General features: G+C 46.9%; 2 long non-coding RNA genes across 3 annotated transcripts in view; one reads left to right on the top strand and one right to left on the bottom strand.

Annotated features, from left to right (window-relative positions):
- Positions 1-19,853, top strand: part of LOC121820553 (uncharacterized) — a 51,105-nt gene extending 31,252 nt beyond the window's left edge. The window contains exons 2-5 of one of the 2 annotated variants that reach the window (XR_009595319.1): positions 271-416; positions 2,298-2,438; positions 3,677-3,862; positions 16,076-19,853. This is a non-coding gene — a long non-coding RNA (uncharacterized LOC121820553). Of the gene's footprint in view, positions 1-270; positions 417-2,297; positions 2,439-3,676; positions 3,863-5,674 lie in introns of both variants that reach the window. The other variant, XR_006061092.2, reaches the window with a different exon arrangement.
- LOC121820554 (uncharacterized) lies at positions 67-17,319 on the bottom strand. The gene is made up of 2 exons (XR_006061093.2): positions 16,794-17,319; positions 67-6,987 (listed from the first exon to the last, which is right to left on the bottom strand). It is a non-coding gene; the product is annotated as an uncharacterized LOC121820554 (long non-coding RNA).
- Positions 19,854-20,945: the final 1,092 nt, after the last annotated feature.

Genomic DNA, 20,945 nt, shown 5'->3' with positions numbered 1-20,945 from the left:
CACCTTAAATATGTCACTGATCACAGTATGGGGTTGCAAAGAATTGGACACGACTGAACTGAACAGTATTTTTAACAATAGCAGTACATTTAATATGGGTATCACAAGGATTAAATGAAATGTCCTACATAACATGCCTCACACCTGAGACACAGGTAAATACATTTACATTTTAGTCCTGCTCTCTTCTCTTTGCATCCAAAAGCTTCCACATGTCTGTTTTTCTCTCTTCTCTTCATCTTTTATCTAATATTTCACCTCCCTTTCCAGAGGCCAGTACAGTGGTGGATATCTTGTAGATACTCACTAAAGGAAGATTCGATTCAAATGCATCTGATTGAATTCAAGCCAATGAAGCACTGTTCCTGGTGTGTTTTCTCCTCTTGAAGCCTTGTTGCTGATCATGTGTGGTTCAGGTCAGTTCAGTGTTTACAAGCCCTGGTCCAGGGACTCAGAGCATAGAAAATGGTTGGTCCCACCTGGTTACTGACAGTCTGGAGAAGGGTTTAGGGGAGGAAAGAGATGCCCAGGCAGATCTTCTTGGTGTTTTACGTGCCATGACCTTCCTTTCTCCTGCGCTGGGTGTAATTCCCTAGCATGCTTCATCCAGCTCTCTGTATTGACCACTGCACGTGGATAGATTTCCCTACCAAACACATAGAACTCAGCACTTCCCTTGTGCGACCATTCACATCTTGCCTTGGTAATAGGTACTAATGAATTTGTCTTATTCTTTCTCTCATTGTCACCTACACACACACACACACACACACACACACACACACACACACACACACACACGGTAACAGTTGCCCTAAGGCAGATACTTCAGGTATCTGACCCTGGACCTATCTGCCCCTCCCAAACTGTGCAAACTTGTACAGTATCAGTAACAAATACCCTTTCTGAGCCAGCTTCACTTTCATAGTATGCAAACTGGATTTCATGCAGGTATTGGGAGGAGTCAAGAAAATAAATTGCATTCATTTCTTTGCTATCTTATGTATCGTTGCATCTCTCAGCCCTGTACCCAGCCCTGGACCTGAGTCTAACTCATTCACCCTCAGCCCATGGGATAGGGATCCTGCTCTCCGAAAGACCTCCAGCTGGATTGGTGCTGACAGACTCACACTGTCCTAGGAGGGTGCTGTGTCCCCTCCTTGAACCGGAATCCATTCAGCTACCCAACACAGGGGCTGCCCCGGCTGCACGATGCCCTCCCCTTCAGACTGGTCCAGAGACTGCTGGCTCCCAGGACCTGCGGTTCTCTTCTTGCCTCGTAGGCTCCCCTAGCTTCCTGCTCTCCCCCATGGCTTCCCAGCTGACTTAGAGATGTCTTGTTCAGACTTTGGCAGCTTGTTTCCCAGTGTACTGGACACGCAGCTAGGATGGCATCAGAGTCTACCTCCACCACCTACTAACTATGAGACTTTGGTTCTTTCTCTCTCTCTTTCACACACACACACACATCCCACCCTGGAACTCTGCTTCCTCCTCTGTAAACAAGCTGGTGCTAACGTTCAAACAGTACTATTTTAGTAAAGCATCATGCTCTTGTTCTACAATCAGATCCCCTTGGGCACATGGCACACTGCTGGCTGGGTTGGGGTTGCCACTAGAAGGATGAAAAATCCAGCAAGGGATGTCCCCTAGGAAGGTCATGGACCAGTGCTGTGGGACTTGATCTTCTTAGGTTATGTATGACGAATGTCCATGACTAGATTCCCTGCAGGGGAAGACCCAAGGGGACAAAGTGAGGCAATACCAGGGCCAGACATATCCACGCACTCATCACCCCAGCCCCCAGAGCGAGCGACTGAGGGGCTAACAGCCTCCCTGAAGGCCTTGTCCTCAAGAATCACCAAGGATTCTGGAGCCAGGCGACCACAGCCAGTCTGATTCCTCTGCCCAAGCCCTGCCCAGCTTCCCCCGGGGCCGTTTCCCAAGGGCCTGGAGGCAGACACAGTTGCACCCCTGCCTGCGGGCCCCTCTGGCTCCATGCACTGCAGGCAGATGCTCCAGAGGCCCTGAGAACCCCCTTGCCTGGCCCCCAGGAACCCCACAGGCAGCAGGAAAAAAAAAAACCAAGCAAGCAAGAAAAGAAAGCCTGGAATTTCCTCCCAGACTCTGAAATTGGGAAATTCCCAGTTATGTTGATTGTCTCCATAAGGCAAACAAAACCCCACTGACAGGCCTGTCCTCCCAGGACCGAGGGCAGGTCACTGCCGGGGGTGGGGTGGGGTGGGGGGAGGATTGCGACAGTCCCCCTCTCATGCCCCCTCCCCCTGTCCCCCCAGGGAGACAGGAAGCCACCACGGGTACTCTGATGGTCTGGACACTTGTTAGAATCAAAGGAAGGCAGAAATGACCTCCAATCATCAGCAGTCTTTGTCTACATATCCCTGAAAGGGGGCCAGGAGTGACCTCCCAGAATTATGGTAAGTAAGTAAGCGTTAATCGCTCAGCCGTGCCTGACCCTTTGCAACCCCCCACCAGGCTCCTCTGTCCATGAGATTTTCCAAGCAAGAATACTGGAGTGGGTTGCCATTTCCTTCTCCAGGGAATATTCCTGACCCAGGGATCAAACTGGGGTCTCCTGCACTGCAGTCAAATTCTTTTTGTAAAGATAGGGCTCCACATAATGTGTTAGTTTAAGTCTTTATATCACATTGTTAGTAAATTTTGTTCTTAACACTATTATGGTGACAGTGAATTAAACAGTACGGAGCAGGAGGTTTGGGGAATGAGGTTGACTCATTCCCCAAATGAGTGAACTCAGACTCACTGGAGGCAGCAGACTGTCTTACCCACCAAGGAGGCGCAGGCCATGTGAGCAAACAGCCCATGTCTACACCCCTAACCCATGGGGGCTGCCTCCCGGCTCTGCCTCTCCATCGATGGTTAGGCTCTCTTGAGCCTCCACCTCCCCATGTGGTAACCAGGGATGATTAGACTGCCACGTTTAAAGGAGCTGAGGCCTGCCAGGTGCCCACCTCTGTGCCTGGCAGGTGGGGTCCCTACCCTGGACACTGACCCCGTACTCCACTCACTTCTCAACGCACTTTCATCATCTGCTCTGCCCACCATTAGCACATCTCATCTGGTTTTCTGAGAAGTTTCCCTTCTCTTTTGTGAAATGGGCAGCAAATAGAAACGGCCTTGCCCTCCTAAGAGGAAGTCCTCCAGCCCCAGGGCCTTTCCCCAGCTTCACGTGAGGGCCTTTGCTGAGCCCCCAAGAGGGCCTCCAGCAAGGCTTCTCTGTCCCCAAGTTCTCCTTGGGGACAGCAGTCAACTCCCTCTTCCCCAGTCTCCCAGGATCTGCCCAGAGCCGCAGATGGGTAGAATAGAAGTGAGCCAGCTCTTTCTTGGGGCTTCCTCATCACCCACTATCATGTCCTTGGCGCTCTAAGAACACTCGGCCTCAGCCCACTTTCCCCAGAACTCTGTCTGGGCCTTTTGCCTTGGCATGGCTTATACCATCTGGCTGTCCTTGAGCTGCCCTCAGCAAAATGTGTCTGTCTCCCTTGTTAGCTCTCAGCTCCACAGAGCCCCATGGTGTGTTAATAAGTGAAGATCACTCTGTTACATATATATTAATTAAATTAAAAAGGAAAGCTTTCCCTTTTCTATTATCTTTTTAAATTGAAATATAATTGAGTGTATGCATTAATTTCAGGAGAGGGCAATGGCAACCCACTCCAGTACTCTTGCCTGGAGAGTCCCATGGGCAGAGGAGCCTGGTGGGCTGCAGTCCATGGAGCCACAAAGAGTTGGACACAACTGAGCGACTGAACAACCCCAACAAACTTATAAAACAGACAAGCATACAACAGAACAAAGATTAAACCTCAACTTCACCAAGGTAGGAATTATGCCTGCTTAATGAGTTAATGTAGACCCAGTGTCTGTCTCATGTTAAGTTCTAATTGTATTCATGAATAACAACAATAGATAGCAAGTAATGATGACTTTAAATGTCTAACAGTTATAAAATGTTTCCTTTCAAAGTGAATTTAAGTTAAAAAATTGAGTTATCTCAAAGAAAATCACCAAGTATATGAAAGATGGTGTTACAAAGACTCGTGAAAAATCACAAAGATAGAATGCCAGAACTGGGGATGTACTTTAGCTGAAAGATACACACAGTGTAGCAGTGAGAATTCTAGACCCTTCAGACCAGGTGATGCGGAAAGTGTCTGGATCCCAGACTTTCTCAACATGCCCTCCAGTCTCAGCTCTGAGGGTGAGTTTCATTTACCCTTAGGATGAATGCCACCTATTTCCCCCTGTCTATTCAGTCATTCAGCAAGTAGATACGTTCAAAAAAAAAAAGACTGAAAGACCCAAATTTGCTGAGCAGAGCGTCCCATCCAGTGCCAAGTCAGAGCTCTGGGAGGTGAGGTTGGGAAGAGAGAAGATGGGGTTGGCAGGCAAAGTATCTGGCATTACAGGTTGCCCAGAGAGTTCTGAGTTCATCAATCAGGCGAGACCAGGTCTGAGTGGAGGCGAGCTCTGGGTGACAGTGGTCAGCTGCTTCTCATGCATATGTGACCTGTCTGAGTCAGAGCATTGCACCAAGACAGGTCTACACCAGTGCTGGAGGCCAGACAGTGAGGTCACAGGTGTCACATTCAAATGATGTCATAGAAAGACCACAAGAGTCAAAGTCAGGAGCCCTGAACTCTGACTTAAGTTCTGATTTCTGTTAATTTTAAGACCTTGGGCAAGTCACTTTATACCCCTAGACCTCAACTTTCTCATTTGCAGAAGGGCAGGGACGGGTACTACCTCTTAGCTCCATTAGAAGTGAGATTTAAATAAACAACAAGGACTTACTGGATAGCACAGGAAACTATTTTCAGTATCTTGTGATAATCTGTAACAGAAAAGAATCTGAAAAAGAATATATATATATATATATATATCCCAATTATTTTGCCATACACCTGGAATTAACACAATATTGTCAATCAACCATACTTCAGTGGTTAAGAATCCTCCTGCCAATGCAGGGGGCACAGATTTGATCCCTAGTCTGGAAACTAAGATCCCACATGCCGCAGGGCAGCTAAGCCTTCACAACAACTACTGAGCCCATGCTCTAGAGCCATAACTACTGAAAACTGTGAGCCCTACAACCTATGTTTCACATCAAGAGATGCTGTTTCAGTGAGACGCCTGTGCACCGCACCTAGAGAATAGGTTGCCACTAGAGAAAGCCCTTGTGCAGCAATGAAGACCCAGTGCAGCCAAATAAATAAATCAATAATGAAATTATTAAAAAGACAAAACAAGCAAACAAAAAAAAGGTAGCCTTGAGCTTCGTGAGGGTAGGAACCATGCCTGCTTAAGGAGCTCATGTAGACCCAGTGTCTGTCCCTGGTGGCTCAGACAGTAAAGAATCTGCCTGCAGTGCAGGAGACATGGGTTCAATCCCTGGGTTGGGAAGAAAATGGCAACCCACTCCAATAGTCTTGCCTGGAGAGTTCGATGGACAGAGGCTATAGTCCATGGAGTTGCAAAGAGCCGGACGTGACTGAGCCACTAACAGTGTCTGTCCCATGTAAGTTCTAATCATCTTCATGAATTAACATGTAAGCTGTCCAGCAGAAACATCCTACCTGTTGAAGGGTCTTAAAAATGGTAGGTCTAATGATGCAATCATTCTTTTTAGAACCAGCAATTTTCTGCATTGAGGATGGATCCATGGCAGAACAACAATGAAGGAAGCCAGTTGGTTAAGTGGTTCCCCATGGATTCCAAGAGACTTAAATATGGACAGGTGCCTGGGTCCCAGTTCTGAGGTGCTGCAAAACACCTGTGTCCTAAGCTCTTCCAAGCTCCAGCTTTGCCAGTTTGCCCCTGAGTTAAGAGAAGCAGAAAGGTTTTGGGCTGAATCTCTGACCATAAAGCAGAGAGAAATGGCAACTGGCAAGAGAGAAAGGTCAAACAGTTTATTATTCTCTGGAAACCTGCCCAAGGACCTATACTAGAGGCAAAACTACAGGACAGCGTGTGGACTTTCCCAGTTACAATGACTAAGCTGCTCCTGCTTTCTGCAGCATCTGTGGGCTTGAAAGAGACCCATTTGTTCTCCAGAAAAACAGACCCAGACACATTCCTGCCTTCTGAGCTCCAGCCACCCACAAGGGTGGACCAAGTGGATTGCATTTTGCAAGCTGCTTTGGAGCAGAAAGGATAAATAGCTTCTTTCTTTGAAATGTCTCCTGTGCTCATTCAACAGAACACGATTAAGCATCTTCTTGGTCTAGGTGAATGGGGATCCAGGATCTCAGAGATAAATGAGGGAGACAGGTGAGATCAATAGTGCAATAGAGTACATGAACCCTTGTGCGGCATGAACAGAGATGCTGTAGAAATGTAGAAGAAAGGCCTCTTTTCCAGCCTTGGCTTCCAGGAGGAAGGAGCCTCTGAGCTGGGTTTTGCAGGATGAGTGATGACCAAAACTCAGCCTCTGTTACACCCACACTAAATGGAATCTTGAAGACAGAGTTTTGGGCAAAGTAGAAAAGAATAGCTTTATTGCTTTGCCTGGAAAGGGGGGCACAGTGCACTTATACCCCTCAAAACTGTGAGTCCCAGCCTGGAGGGATTTCGTGAGGAGTTTTATAGCAATGGTTCAAAGGCAGGGTTGCTGGTAAGGAACAGGGTGTGTTGAAGCCTCTACTCCTTTCATCTGGCTTCAGGTGTTCTCTTGAAGAGCTTCTCTAGTCCCTTCAGTCTGGAATGAAGAATGCTAGTATCTTCAGTTTGTTGTGGGTATTTCTTCCCTGGTGGCTCAGATGGTAAAGAATCCGCCTGCAATGCAGGAGATCTGGGTTCAGTCTCTGGGTCAGGAAGATCCTCTGGAGAAGGGAATGGCAACCCACTCCAATATTCTTGCCCGGGAAATCCCATGGACAGAAGAGCCTGACAGGCCACAGTCCACAGTGTCACAGGGGTCAGAAGTGAGTGACTGACGCAGTTCTGTAAAGAGTTCCAAGATTTTGTTATCTGTGTATCCCTTGGAGTGGAACCAGAACCCAACCCCAAGGCCACCCTATTGTTTCTTGGCTGCTCCTCCCTTGTCTCTGCATCCCTTCTCTTCCCTGATTGGCAACTGTTCAAATCTGCCCTTTGGAACTCAGGGAAGGTCATGGAGGCTGGAGTCTATTCCCTACAAGAAACAGGGGGACATGGAAATGTTTCTCTGCCCAGGAGTCCCTCAGGGTCCTTCTGAGTTTCATGAGTAGAAGTTGGTTTGTTAATAAAGAAGAGTGAGGTCCTCCAGGGAAAGGAAACAGCTTATACAAAGACCCAGAAGTCTGCCTTTGGTGGAGAGAAAGGAAAGACACAGTCCCTGCAAAATGCTTGGCCTTTCTGGCCCTGTAATAATCATGGTGCCGGAGGTAAGAGAGGAGAAATAAAGCAAGAGGGAGCTAGAAGGAGGGGCCAAGCCGTCCCCAAACTCCAGGAGCGCACATGGAGAGACTTGGAGTTTATCCTGAGGACAGGTGGGAACCAGAAAGGATTCTCAGCAGGAAAGAGACACAATGGGACGGGCATTTCAGGCTTTTGGCATCAGGGTGGAGGACGGATTAGAGGTGTGAGATTGTGGGTTGAGAGCCCAACTGGGAGCCTTGCAGTATCCAGGAAAAGTATTTTAAGAACCCAAAGAAGAACAATGTCGATGATGATGACGAGGGAAGAGCTGGACTTGGAGTGTAATGAAGATTGAAGTGCCCAAGGTGACTTCTAGTTTTCTCTTCAATCTGCTGAACCTCAGTTGAACTCCTTGAACTCATGTGTCAATTCCTGGCATCCTGAGCAGCTAGCATAATGCCTTGCACACAATGTGTGAGCACATGCTCAGTCGCTCAGTCATGTCCAGCTCTCCTTGGACTGTCCAGGGAAAAATACTGGAACCGATTGCCATGTCCTACTCCAGGGGATCTTCCGACCCAGGGATTGAATATGTGTCTCCTGCACTGGCAGGCTGATTCTGTCACTTCGCCACCAGGGAAGCCCTCTCACAGAATAGATCTTTGATAAAGTGTTGCAGGTGGTGGTGGTGAGGGTGGATGAGTGAGTGGGGAGTGAGTGAATGAATGAATAAATAAAATCTTTCACTTCGCCCCTCTCAAGGTCACTGTTAATCTAATCAACGATGGTATCACTTCTTGCCTTATTTTCCTGCTAGGGACAGTGGACACCTTAGAAAGACGAGGGTGAGAGGACACTTCAGTCAGTTAGGATGAGAAAGCCCCTAACTTCTCTCAGAAAAGCCCAACTGGAGTCAGTGGAGAGAGAGAGCTCTGGGCAGGAAGCTGGGTCCTGGTCATTGGCCTGACCTTGGCCATCTGCCCATGGGGCTTCCGGGGCCTAGATGGGGAGTTCTCCATGGGGCTTGGGCCTGAGTATTGGGGGATAGGCCAGACAGTGGGAGGTGGCCTGAATTTGTGCACCAGTCAATTAATCACTGAATTTCAGTGCGGGTGAATTTATAAGACTGCTGCAGAGGACTAAAGAGGCAGCGTTGCTGAAGGTGTTTATTGACATTCAGTCTCCAGATCACGTCCGACTCTGTGACCCCTTGGACTGCAGCATATCAGGCTTCCCTGCCCTTCACTACCTCACAGAATTTGCTCAGATTCATATCCATTGAGTCCGTGATGCTATCTAACCATCTCATCGTTTGCCGCCACCTTTTCCTTTTGCCCTTTGTCTTTCCCAGCATCAGGGTCTTTTCTGGTGAGTTGGGTCTTCGCATCAAACGGCCAAAGTATTGAAGCTTCAGCATCAGTCCTTCCGATGAATATTCAGGGTTGATTTCTTTTAGGATTGACTGGTTTGATCTCCTTACTGTCCAAGGAACTGGAGTCTTCTCCAATTCCACAATTTGAAGGTGTTTATTATGATGAACTTAATTATTATGAGTTTCTATGTGAGAGCAACATAGCAAAAAAGCCCAGATTTAGAGCTTTGGTTCTGTTGTTTTCTATCTACATGGCCCTGGCTAAGGTGTTTAACTTCTCTGAATCTCAAGTTCGCAGCTGTAAAATGAGAAAATGGAGCTTTTCTAGAGCAGGATGGCAAAAGGCCAGAAATGAGATCCATTGTGCAAAAGAACTTGCACGCTTGCTCAGTCGTGTCCTTCTCTTTGCAACCCCATGGACTCTAGCCTGCCAACTCCTCTGCCCTTGGGATTTTCCAGACAAGAATACTAGAGTGAGTTACCATTTCCTCTCCAAGGGATCTTCCCCACCCAGGAATCCAAACTGCATCTCTAATGTCCCCTGCACTGGCAGGCAGGTTCTTTACCACTGAGCCACCTGGGAAGCCCTGCAAATGAGCTTAATCAACTAAAACGCAGCCTACCTCTAAGGGATCGTAATTTTGATTAGAATAATCAGAATGGGAAGGGTAACTTGAAGATGGCTCATCTTTGCGAACAGATCCTTTGGTGGCCTTGCAGAGTTCTCCCTTTTGTGAGCACAAAGAGGTGTCCCCGCAGCTTTGAGACAGGCGTGGGAATGACTGACAGCCCCTGCCTCCACATCCTTCATCAAGGCTTCAAAGAGCTGAAACCATGTCTTCAAAGAGCTTCTGTGGCCCGTGTGTGAGCACGTGATAGGACCCCCTCCAGGCAACTTATTCAAGTCTAAAGGTATGAAGTAGAAATGACTGCAAGTGATTTATCTGGAATCCATGCTTAAAGAGCTTGCAAGTCATTCACCAGAGGCCCCTGGGACGCCAAGAGCCTTGTGGTAAGGAAAGACTTCTTCCCAGAAAAAGTTATCAGAGACCTAAGTTTCAGCCCAAACCCTGATCACTAGTTTGCAATGTGAGCAAGCCACTGCTTTCTCAGTGCTTCAGGAGCCTCAATCTGCAAAATGTGGCATGGTGGTGCCTTCCCATCAGCTTCCCTGGTGGCCTAGATGGTAAAGAAATTGCCCACAATGCAGGAGACCTGGGTCAGGAAGATGACCTGGAGAAAGGAATAGCCACCCACTCCAGTATTCTTGCCTGGAGAATTCCATGGACAGAGGAGCCTGGCAGGCTACAGTCCACGGGGTCACAAAGAGTCGGACACAACTGAGCAACCAGCACTAACTAACATACCATTTTCAGTGTAGGCATGCAATGCTCGTGTCAATCCGCCTCTTCCCTGTGGCTGTACCCACTGATTCAGGGATGGTCTCTTGAGCTGATAGGGTGTTAGTAACCCTGATCTCTGGTCAACTTAAGAAAAGGTCACTAGCAAAGGTTGAGGATCTAGAGCCAGAGTTGCCTTTTGATTTCTGCAAGGACTCAGCTAAGAAATGCAGAAGCCCCCAACAAGGCGGCTGCTTATTTAGCAAGATGCAAATAATGGGGAAGAAAAGGACTTTACTTTTCCTAGAAGGTCTAAAAACAGATATCGCTCCTGGAAAAGTCAGCATCATCTTTCTAAATGGGATGTCTGACGTCACTGAAACTGCCATTTGAGATGATGACACATCTGAAGGACATGAAAAATGAGATGAGAGAAAGAAAAATGCAGAACTTGGAAAAACAACTGTAAGAAAATTCGAGCTGCGGAAGCTGATGACCAGAAAGGGAACCACGGTCTTGATGTTTGGCCCAGAGCAGTGAAGATAAGAATTACATTGCAAAATATATCCGAGAAATGCGAGTAAAGAGGATGTGGTTTTGGCCAACATGTGAGAGCAGACCCTACTGTAGACCACGCTACTTTCAAATTTGGGTATCCAGACATACTTTCTTGCCAAGATGCCCGGCAAAGCAGTACTATTGGAGAGTCCCAAGCTGGGCTGGTTTTAGATGCAGAAGACCTGCTTTCCAATCCCTCTTCCACCACCTTCTTGCACTTGACTTCACAGGTCGTGTGACCTCCCTATACAATGGCATGGTGGTTCCTGATCTGCTCATTCTTACAAGTATCAAGTGAAATGATCCGACTGTGGGGCTTGTGGGCAGGAAACCCAGCAACCATGGGGAATTTCCAGAACTGAGATATATCCTCCTCCGGCAGTTGCCTCAGAAGTGAAGAAGTAAAGGGACAGATGAAACTCTGAATTACAAAGGATTTCAAAGACTGATCATTTCCCTTCTGTCCATGAGGGCCCACAGTAGCCAAACACTCAGCCAAGGTAATAAAGTGAGCCAGTGGTTGGTGGTAAGGAGAGGGGAGGCAGGGGTGAGGTGGTGTAGACAGGGATGAGTGTACTGGGTGGATGCCCAGTGTAGCTCAGACCAAATCAAAATGTAGTCAAAACACAGATTAGGTTTTTTTGGATTTTGACTCTTTCATTGAGCTGAGATCTTACTATTCCTGGGCTCTCCATTCATTCAGCAAATATGTGCCTAATGTAGAGTTCCTGTCCAGCATAGACTAGGCACTTAGTTCCATGCTTCATCGCTCAGTCATGTCCTCCTCTTTGTGACCACATGGACTGTGGCCTGCCATGCTCTTCTGTCCATGGAATTTTCCACTCAACAATACTGGAGTAAGTTGCCATTTCCTACTCCAGGGGATCTTCCTGACCCAGGGATTGAGCCCTCATCTCCTTCATTGGCAGGTAGATTCTTTACCACTGAGCCGCCAGGGAAACCCAGGCATTTAATTACTGCTTGTTGAATGAATGAATGAACAAGTGAGTGAATCCTGGGCTCTGTTCTAAGTGCTAAAGATAAAGTCGAAGAGGAATAGGTAGATCTTGCCTATCCTTGCTCAGAGCCCAGTGCAGAAGACAAACACATCAATAACCTTTAATATACAGGGCCCAACCCAGAGTTGTACAAAGGAAAGTGTAATGTTTTAAAGGGATAGTGCATCTTAAGGAATCTGGAAAGACTTCTTGAAGATGGAGCAACTACCTTTACAGGCAAAGGAAATAATACATTCAAGGGCTATGTTCTGGGAAAGATGAGCCAATTGGTGTCACCACACCCAACAAAGGTCTGTATAGTCAAAATTATCATTTTTCCAGTAGATATATATGGACTTCCCTGGTGGCTCAGACAGTAAAGCGTCTGCCTACAATGCAAGAGACCTGGGTTTGATCCCTGAGTTGGGAAGATCCCCTGGAGAAGGAAATGGCACCCCACTCCAGTATTCTTGCCTGGAAAATCCCATGGACGGAGGATCCTGGTAGGCTATAGTCCATGGGGTCGCAAAGAATCAGACACAACTGAGCGACTTGACTTTCTTTACTTTCTTTTTTTCTATGTATGGATGTGAGGGTTGGATCGTAAAGAAAGCTGAGCACCAAAGAATTGATGCTTTTGTACTGTGGTGTTGGAGAAGGCTCTTGAGAGTCCCTTGGACAGTAAGGAGATCAAACCAGTCCATCCTAAAGGAAATCAGTCCTGAATATTCATTGGAAGTACTGATGCTGAAGCTGAAGCTCCAACACTTTGGCCACCTGGTTCGAAAAGCTGACTCTTTGGAAAAGACCCTGATTCTGGGAAAGACTGAAGGCACGAGGAGAAGGGGAAAACAGAGGATGAGAGGTTGGATGGCATCACCGACTTGATGGACATGAGTTTGAGCGTGCTCTGGGAGTTGATGATGGACAGGGAAGCCTGGTGTGCTGCAGTCCATGGGGTTGCAAAGAGTTGAATGTGACTGAGCGACTGAACTGAACTGACACCCCAGGGTATTTGAAAGGATTGACGCATGAGATGTGGCCATTCTACGCCATCAAGTAGACATGCAGAGCTGCTGAAATATTTTTAGCAAATCAGATTGGCAGTTTGGGATAGATACTTCTGACATCAGTACAAAGGATGGACTTGATGGTAGATTCTCTTGGAAGGAAATCACATTAAACTCTTTTAATAGAACTCAGACGAAGGCAGGGTTATTTGGGACAAGAGAAGGTGAACGCAAGAGATGCTTCAGAAGTGCAACAGATGACGTGCAATGGAATATGACGCAGTCATAAAAAAGAATGAAAGTTTGCCATTTGCAGCAACGGGACGGGATGGGAGATTATTACACTGGGTGGAGTAAGTCAAAAAGAGAAAGACAAATAGCATATGATATCACTTACATGTGGAACCTAAAATATGACAAAATGAACCTATTTTTGAAACAGAAAGAGACTCACAGACATACAGCATAGACTTGAGATTACCAAGGGAGAAGGGAGTGAGGGACAGATTGACTGGGAGTTCGGGATTTAACAGACGCAAACTATGTACATAGAATAGATAAACAGCAAGGTCTTACTATACAACACAGGAAACTATGTTCAATTCCCTGAGATAACCCATAATGGAAAAGAATATTAAAAGAATGTTTATATCTGTATAAGGGAGCCTCTTTGCTGTATAGCAGAAATTAACACAGTCATGTCCAACTCTGCATCCCCAGGGACTGTAGTCCAGCAGGCTCCTCTGTGCTAGGAATTTTCCAGGATGCTGGAGTGGGTTGCCATTTCTTTTCGACCCAGGGATCAAACCCGTGTCTCTTGTGTCTCCTGCATTGGCAGGCAGATTCTTAACCACTACCACTATCTAGACCCCCAGTACAAAGTTGTAAATCAACTATATCTCAGGAGCAAAATTTTAAAAGGACTTTTAAAAAGAAGCGCAACAGGTGGATCTTAGTGACCAACTGGATGTGAAATGATATGAAAAGGGAAAAACCTAAGGAAACCTAAGGATGGTCTTTGCCCTCTGGCCTGGCCACCTGGCTGCATGGGCATGGGAAAGCTTGGCAGGGGAAGCAGATTGGAGACTATATGGTGGTTCTGGGGACTGTGGATCAGGATGGATCTGCAGGCCTTCTGCTCAGCATGGCTCTCAAGAGAGTAGTCGCTCACACACAGAAATGGCAGCAAGGGATGGTTTGGGGAACTGTTGAACCCGTTCTCAAAAATTCTCCGTAGGCTCCCTGCCTGAAGCCATCTCAAATGAATAAACTAAGGGAAAAGGCTGTCCATCTTATAGAAACACAGCCTCAACACTGGTCCTTTACCCCCATCTGCCAACCAAACTGACTCCCCAAGGTAGGGCTTCTGCATCTGCCACAGGGGCTTATTCCATCTTGGTTGAAAAAAGGCAAAGGGAAAAAGAAGAGAGGAAGGGAAAGGAGAGAGGCAGGGATGCGAAGATGAATTTGTTGAAGCTGAGCGGCATCCAGGTAAATGCCAAGTGGGTGGGAAGAAACATAAGTCCAGAGTTTATCTAAAGACTAATTAGCTTGATTATGAAACATAAATTTGGGAGTCCATGGGAAAAAGAGTCCAGACCCCGGGTGATAGATTCCATTCTAACAGGAGCCAGGCAGATGGGATAAGTGAGTGAAGGAAGCGAGCAATAGATAAAAGAGAGATTGTGGAACGGTGAGAAAGGGACTCTTTGGTGAATCTGTGAACATAGGCTTTATCCAAAGGCACTGCTGCCTCTCTGCTCTCATGGATCGTGGCCATGTGAGGATGCAGGCTCAGTGCTACCAATTCTGATTTTACCAAGACAGAGCATATATCCAGTTTTTTTTTGTTAAATGAGAAACCTGTTCTGCTTTAAACATTAGCAATTAATTCCATTCTTTTGAATCATGGTATAAGACAGACAGAACGAATCTCCAGCCCAGAACAAGAAGAGGGACCAGCAGGCTGCAAACTCTCATGGAGAGTGAGAATAGACCTATGACTCCTTAGAGAAGAACAGGACTTAGGGATGAACGAGAGGAAACGCCAGTGAAAGCAGTGTCCAAAAAGAAGAAGCAGAGAGAGGCACGAGATGAACAGAGCCCCAGACATGAAAGGAGGGCAGGATTTCCTGAAAGAGGGAGTGATAGACAGTGATTTCACAATGGATCAGAGTGGTGAAGAATTCCTTTAAGTGAGGAGGTTGCTGCTGAGACTCTAAGAAGTGCAGTTGAGTAACAGATGTAGAAAGTAAAAGGCAACAGTTCAGGGATGAATTGTAGGGTCTTCCCTGATAGAAGACTCTGCGTCCACTGCAGGGGCACAGGTTCGATCCCTGGTTGGAGAGCTAAGATCCTGCATCCCATATGATGTGGCAAAAAAAAAAAAAAAAATCTTTTTTGAGGAATTAGTTGTAGAATTCACTGAGAATGTGAGGCCACAAGTGGAGACTAATCATTCAATCATTTTACTATCAATAGAAAGAAAGGGAAGGAAGAATTTGAGGGAAGATGGACTTGAAATAAGTTTTTTTTTTTAAACAATCAAGAAGACTTGAGTGTGTCGGTTGGAAAGAAGGAAGAGATTAGAAAGAGGGAGATCAAAAAGGCATGGAAATAATGGAGGATGCCAAGTTCTGGAAAAGGCTTCAGGAGATTAAGGATATGGATTGATCAGTGATCCTCAACCAGAGGGACCAGCTTGTCTTCTGAAGCAGGAGGGAAAAGGTACCATGACATGAAGAGGGAATTGAGTATTGATAGGGGCACTGAGGCTGGCACTGGGGGCATTCTCATGTCACAGTCTATGCTTGTACTGAGGAGGGTGTCTCCTGAGAGCGCTGAGGTTGCGGCAAGAGATGTCAGAGAATGGTGAAGATTTGAAAGCCATCGTGGAGCATGGCAGGAAGAAATAACTAGGCGTACATAAAAGCATTGCTGGCATAGCCATCGAGGAAAGCAAGATTTTCAGCAAACCCTGACCACCTGGGAGTGGCTGGGAATTGGGGATGTGACCGGATCACCTGGGTCTGGGCACTGGGTGGTAGAAATGAGAGACCTGGTATGCTGGCGAGAGTGTGACCAACCCCAGGCTGGGCTGGGGAGGAAAGGAAGCCAGGTAAGGGGCCACGGGACGAGGAGGAGCTGACAGAGTGATACAGAGTGGCTGAAGGGGAAGGAAGTGGAAGACTGTGGTCAAAGAAATGGATTACTCAGTTTAGGGCCACGAAATGGAGAAGTTCAGGGAGATGATGAGTCCAGAGAGTAGTCATGGGGCGGGGTCCTGAAATGAACGGGCAGCGAAGTCATTTGAAGAGGGACCCAGGGCATGTTAGAGAACATCCCTGTTAGCTGGTTTCCATCCCCTAACCTTTTCTTTCCCTTCCACCTGCTCACCAAGCCTTCCACTTAGAGCGAATGGAGGTGATCTCGAGAGGTGAGCTACAGGATGACCGGAAGGGAAAACAACCCGGAGAAGGATGAAGTGTTGCAGCATAAAGAACGACCTTGGAGGGGAGCCCTGTAAAGTTTAATCCCAGCACGCCTATTTCTCAGACCCCTTGTCTTCGAGCCAGTCAGCTTCTAAGCCTCGGTTGCCTCATCTGTGGAAGGGGGATGATAATCCCTGTCTCACCTACAGTGCTCTTGCTAATCACACAGTTGAATGAATCGTAAAGCACACAGCATGAACCGCACACAAGTTCTAGAAGGCATTCAGCAGATATTTAAGATTAATGTTTACCACTGCCACGAAACCAAAACCATACAAGGGAAAAGCAGGTCATGAATTTGGAATATAAGTGCAGCCTACTTGCATGGGAGTGGGGAAAAGAGAGGGGCACGTGGTGGGCTGGAGCAGTGAGCTGTCAGCAGTAATGAACTAGGTGTGTCTGGAACTAACATAGTCTTTTTCATCATCTCAAGGCAAGAACAGTTCATGTCTCTTTTACTATGTTCAGTTAATCCCTAGAGCCCAAGTTGTCCAAATCGGGAGGAAAAGTAATTGTTCACGCTTAGATGCCCCTTCCCAGTCTCCCCATATCGCCCGAGAACTGTAGAGACCTATTCAGGGCAGCTGATAAGTCCAGCTGCTAAATTTTACACAAAGTGAGAGCTGGGTGATCTGACTCACCAATCAGTGGCCAGGGCTCTTGTTTGCCATTGATTTCATCCCTGCACCAAGGGGTAACTGTGGACCGCTGATCCTCCACCACCCAGAGGGGTTCCCAGCTCCTTGCTCTAAGGATGCCACCTCTATTCTTGACCACGGTGCAACATCATCAGTTTAAATTCACAGATTTGATCACTGTCCCCAAAGCGTGGTTACTGCATCCATAGCGTCGGGGAGGATGGTCCAGGTGGTCTCCCCACCTCAGCCCTGACCCCCTGAATTCTCAGTCTGAGTTTGGAACTTGGGTCACCGATCCATTTGGAACCTCTCCAGACTCAAAGCGTCTCAAAATTTTGAACTCAAAAGAAAGGGTCTCAATTCCTCTTCTCTTAGGAGGTCTCTCAGTCCTTATGCAAATGTCTGTTTGGTCCATTTGCTCCGTGTCCGGCTCTGCATCACCAGGGGTCTTTGGAGGGGCAGCCTTTCTCTTCGGCCACCAAAGCTTCTTTCCTTCCTTCCTCCAGGGCAAGAAGTGCCTATTTACAATGAGTGCCTCAGTAAAAATTCTCTAAACAAAGAAATGTTTCTTCCAGAGAAAAAATAGCTGGCAGTCTCACTGGAAAATGTTAAGATCCATGACCAGGCACTTCCCACAACACACCACACACACACACACACACACACACACACACACACACACACACACACACAGAGCTTGCCTGCAATGATTTATAAATTCTCTAAAATCCTGGCAAACTTTTTTCCCCCTGATTTAATTAAAGCAGAGCAGGGATTTTCAATCTGGGATCTCTATGCTACCTTCTAGCTCTAATTATTTCCCCCTAATTCATTCATTATTACATATTTGTTAAATCCCTATTGCTGAGTGCTGATGCTGGGGATACAGGACAAAAATGCCTGCCCTCCTGCACGCCTGCCATTCAAACCCCACTATAAACAGCTCCAAGGAAAACAATGTAAAGTTTGCTTGCTACCCTGCTTATATTTTTGAGCAATCACTAAGCTACAGAACTGGGTTATTTCCTAATGCTTTGTTTTAAGGTCCTCTAATCTAAGGCAGAAGAGTTGTCTGTGCTTTGCAGAACAATTACCTTCCAACTTTTCTCTCTCCCTCAGACAGATACCCTCAGCATCTGCATTCAGACTTTTTCTCAGACTCCAATTTACAGCAGGGGTCCCCAACCTCTAGGATCTAATGTCTGATGATCTGAGGAGGAGCTGATGTAGTAATAATAGACGTAAAGTGCACAATAAATGTAATGAGCTTGAATCATCCTGAAACCATCCTCCCCCCACCCCAACCCGTCCATGGCACAAAAGCTGTTCCTCGTGCCATTAAGCTTGGGGACCTCTGATTTACAGTAAATGCAGGAACAGCTTTTGAGTGTAGTCAGTGATTTGCAACCTGGGGCTCCACCAGTGAGCCAGGGAAACTATTAACAAAGAAAGAGCGTTTTTGTTTTTTTTTTTTTTTGGCAACTGAAGTTTCTCTTTTTCGGCATGCAATGTTTTGCAACCAGAAGGGAGAAACAGCTCATTCCCAAAGAGGGTTTTATGGGGCCCCTGAAAGATACCACTTGGTAGCAGCCCAGGCACTGTTCCCCTAGCCCTACCACTATCTCTTCCCCAAATAGAAGTGGGGAACTTGGTAAACCAAAATTCTTGCTTCTCATTTCCCTGTCTGATACTCAGCCCATAATTCAGGTATCTGGGAGAAATGATTTGAGATTCATGGATTTGTTCATTGGTTCAAATAATATTTATTGAGAACCCACTATATGAAAGACACCATATAGGTGCTGGGCAAGGGCCTTGAAGCAGGATGGAGCATGGAGAGTTCTAGAAGCAGAGAAGGAGTCTGGGGGCAACAGGAGGTTAGAGACAGAAAAGGGCCTGTCAGAAGGTGAACTTCCAGGGACTTCCCTGGTGGCACAGTGGTTAAAGAATTTGCCTGCCAATGGAGGGGATCTGGGCTCGAACCCTGGTCCAGGAAGATCCCACATGCCACGGGGGCAACTAAGCTTCTGAGTCTGTGTACTGCAGCTACCGAAGCCCTCAGTCCTAGGGCCTGTGCCCTGCGGCAAGGGAAGAGGCTGTGCTCTGCAATGAGAAGCCTGGGCACCGCAGTCAAGAGTAGCCCCCGCTCTCAGAAACTAGGGAACACCCGTGCGCAGCAGCAAAGACCAGGGCAGCCAAAAATAAATAATAAATAAATAAACTTCAGAGGAAAAAAGAAAAAGTATGTGAACTTCTGATGAGGACCTGATACCCTCACTAAACGGGGGGACTAGTCTTCTCTGACCCTCAGTTTCATCAGCCCCTGAAGTGCTCTCTCTGTCCACAGGTGGACAAAAAAACAGCAGTGAAAAAGAGCCTGGGAAGTCAAGACCTGACCATGTGATATAGATGCCAAATCCACTTTCATAGCAAGAAATAAGGGTGGAGGTTTGGGGACTTCCCCTGCAGTCCAGTGGTTAAGAATCCACACTTTCACTGCAGGGGATGCAGGTTTGAGCCCTGGTCAGGGAACTAAAATCCCACATGCTCTGCACTGGAGGCTGCCTGGGCTTGTACCCAGAGACTGTCTAGAGGCTGTAGCTTGCTCAGGCCCTCAGAATGACACAGCTTTTTACACTTGGCTTGCAAAACACTGTTGGATTATTATTTCATCCGAGTCTCATGACAACGTTAGAAACACTGTCTTACTAATCATTGTCTTACTTACACTGCAGAAGAGGCCGGAGAGGTCAGGTGACTTGGGCAAGGCCACACACCTAGAGAGCAGCAAGGCCCCATCTGGCTCTAATGGTTCCATGATTCAAGTTTCCCTCTTCTTTATCCCTTCTCTTCTCTTACGATTTCTCTCTTCGTTTTTTTTTTTTTCCCCCCTGACTGTGCCTTTTTCTCCTGTTCTTACCACCCAGTCTGTCCAGCATAGACTCTACTCCACAAACCCTGCACTTCTGTCCAGGCTTGCCCACCGTTGGAGGGTAAGGGAAGAATGGATTGGGAGTTTGGGGTTAGCAGATGAAAACCATTAAGCAGAGACTGGATAAACAACAAGGTCCTACTGTATAGTACAGGGAACTAGATTCAACATTCTGTGATAAACCATACCGGGAAAGAAAACCAAATAATACACATGTATAACTGAATCACTTTGCTGTACAGCAGAAACTAACACAACATCGTGAATCAATTATACTTCAATTTCAAAAGAGGGCAGTGGCCGAGAGGAGCAACCCCACGTCCAAGGTCAGGAGGGGCAGCAGTGAGGAGATCCCCCTCGTCCAAGATAAGGAGCAGCGGCTGTGCTTTGCTGGAACAGCCGTGAAGAGATACCCCATGACCAAGGTAAAAGAAACCCAAGTAAGACAGTAGGTGTTGCGAGAGGGCATCAGAGGGCAGACACACTGAAACCATAATCACAGAAAACTAGCCAATCTGATCACACGGACCACAGCCTTGTCTAACTCAATGAACTAAGCCATGCCGGGTGGGGCCACCCAAGACGGACGGGTCATGGTAGAGAGGTCTGACAGAATGAGGTCCACTGGAGAAGGGAATGGCAAACCACTTCAGGATTCTTGCTTTGAGAACCCCACGAACAGTGTGAAAAGGCAAAATGATAGGACACTGAAAGAGGAACTCCCCATGTCGGTAAGTGCCCAACATGCTACTAGAGATCAGTGGAGAGATAACTCCAGAAAGAATGAAGGGATGGAGCCAAAGCAAAAACAATGCCCAGTTGTGGATGTGACTGGAGATAGAAGCAAGATCTGATGCTGTAAAGAGCAATATTGCATAGGAATCTGGAATGTTAGGTCCATGAATCAAGGCAAATTGAAAGAGGTCAAACAGGAGATGGCAAGAGTGAATGTCAACATTCGAGGAATCAGCAAACTAAAATGGACTGGAATGGGTGAATTTAACTCAGATGACCATTATATCTACTACTGCAGGCAGGAATCCCTTAGAAGAAATGGAGTAGCCATCATAGTCAACAAAAGAGTCCAAAATGGAGTACTTGGATGCAGTCTCAAAAACAACAGAATGATCTCTGTTCATTTCCAAGGCAAACCGTACAATATCACGGTAATACAAGCCTATGCCCCAACCAGTAACACTGAAGAAGCTGAAGTTGAATGGTTC

The sequence above is a fragment of the Ovis aries genome, chromosome 11 (genome assembly GCF_016772045.2).
Source record: "Ovis aries strain OAR_USU_Benz2616 breed Rambouillet chromosome 11, ARS-UI_Ramb_v3.0, whole genome shotgun sequence".
Lineage (NCBI taxonomy): Eukaryota > Metazoa > Chordata > Mammalia > Artiodactyla > Bovidae > Ovis > Ovis aries.
The sequence above is the reverse complement of the archived record's forward strand: the minus strand, read 5'-3'. Positions and strand labels throughout refer to the sequence as shown.